The sequence below is a fragment of the Chaetura pelagica genome, unplaced genomic scaffold, assembly GCF_000747805.2.
Source record: "Chaetura pelagica isolate M959 unplaced genomic scaffold, ChaPel_1.0 scaffold139, whole genome shotgun sequence".
Lineage (NCBI taxonomy): Eukaryota > Metazoa > Chordata > Aves > Apodiformes > Apodidae > Chaetura > Chaetura pelagica.
The window spans coordinates 6,453,463-6,455,770 of record NW_009970717.1 but is presented as its reverse complement, the minus strand read 5'-3'; positions in this window follow the sequence as shown (position 1 = coordinate 6,455,770).

Below are 2,308 nucleotides of genomic sequence, written 5' to 3'. Positions count from 1 at the left end.
ATGGCAATATAGAACTTACAATACATTCAGAAAGTCCTTATAATCTTCAGAAAAGCAGGGTCTTGTAGGAAATGAAAAAGCATAAACAAATGGATTGTGCAAAATGATGAGATCTGCGAGTGTCATGTCCTAAAGTCAAATCTGTCATTGTAGAATGAGGACAATATTTACCCACAGCTTTCACTGATATCACCATTTTGAATGAATGTTCTTTGCTATTGTCTAAAGTTAAAAGGCAATTTATTAGAATACTGGTGGTGGCTTAAGAGCAGAAGCTTCACAGTATCTTAACTACAGCTTTATTTTATTCATAATATTTACTCTAATTATGACACAATTAATAATATTTACTCTAATTATTATATAATTAATAATATTTACTCTGATTATGGGATAATCTGATCTAATTAGCTCACTGTAGATAACATACGAGGCAGAAAGCAAGAAAAAGCAGAATGTAGAAAGAGAGGTCTCAGTCCTGCAGACTATCCCACATGAATGTATCACAAAGTCCAGAGGCCAAAACGTCACCCTGAGGTTAACAGCTGCCTATTCAAACACAAGGATTTACTCACACCACATGGAGCACAAGGTCAGAGCCACCATTCAGATAGACAACATTCTATAAGCTCTCAGGAGAAAGTGGCTAAACACGTGAAGTTTCCATCCTTGGAACCAATACTGACACTGAGCAGGAAGTTCAACTGGGCAAGCTTTATCATTTCTTTCCAATCCCAACTACTCTGCAGCTCTACAATATACTGTTCAAACACAATCTGTCTGATCAGAAGGCTGATATCAACTGTCATAATCTACTACAATATTCCTCAAAGATAAACCACTTTGTGTTTGCAGACCTCAGGGAAAATTCAGGACTCTTTTCTACTTTCAAAGTGATTAATTACTTGGGAGAACTTTCTAAAAATCTTCCTCAAGTAGGTGGAATTATTATGCATAAATCCAGAAGGTATATGCACAGCTACAGAATTCTTGTATTAGTATTTAGGGATACTAAGTGATTTTTCTGCTTCTGAGCTAGAATACTCCTACTTCAGTGACTATACCACTGATTTTATGTCTGCATGGCATTTTAAAGCGATGCTTCAAGACTCCCTCAAACACTTTTCTGCTCATACAGACAGGGAAATCAGCTATGATTTAAGAACGCCCTCCAAACCAGGCACTCCACATGTCTACCCAGATGCAGCAGCTCTGCACATCCAGGTTGCACAGCACAAGCTCAACACCTGAGATTGCTATTTAAGCCACAGAAGTTCACCAGCAAGAAATAATTTCTAGAAAAAAAAGAAAAAAGATTTAATGCCCACAGATTTTTAGAATCTGCTCAATTCTCACTTTTGCCAGCCATCAGCAAAATAAAAACGCAGCACACCGAGTGTATTTCTGTCACGGATTTGCACAACAGAAACTTGTGTGTTTTAAGTAGTTTTGACATCGAACCTACTTTTGGAGTTCTTTCTAACATTCCCTGACTGACTCTCACTTCTGCAAAAGGGAAAATCCCCCGAAGCAGGCTGTGACAGTCCAGCTCCTGGTTGTCTCCCTGCTGCCGCTCCCTCGGGCAGCTGGCGGTGGATGCTGGATGCTGGATGCTCAGCTCCGGAGCAATTCCGGCGCAGTCAGCCAGCACTGAGTGCTGTTTGCCCAACCCCAAAACCGCCCCAGCCCCCACAGGAGGCTCAGCACACATGGGTCACCCCGTTATGTGTGCCAGGGGCACCAGAAGGTGGGACAGCCAGGCCCAGGGCCCTGGAACGCTGCGGGGACACGACTCTGCTGTGCCATTCCAAGGTGTCTCCATCTCAGCTTGTTCAGCTGCAAGGCCAGAAACTCCCATCCCACCAAACACCCGAGACCATTCGGCTCTTTAGCCACACGGACTCGCTCAAAAACCCCAGATCTCTGCAGAGCTCAGGCCCCACGGGTGACTGCAGACAGCAGGTTTCACAGCCCCTCAGGCTGACAGCCAAGCCCGGGCCCAGCGGGGCTGGGGAAGGGAAAAGCAGCACCTTGGGGGCACACAAAGGGACAGGAGACGGCAAAATCCACCTGACCGACCTGCACCCTGACCAGCGCCCACCCTGACCAACACCCACCCTGACCAGTGCCCACCCTGACCAACACCCACCCTGACCAACACCCTCCCTGACCAACACCCACCCTGACCAACACCCACCCTGACCAGTGCCCACCCTGACCAACACCCTCCCTGACCAACACCCTCCCTGACCAACACCCACCCTGACCAACACCCACCCTGACCAACACACACCCCCGCAGCCACCAC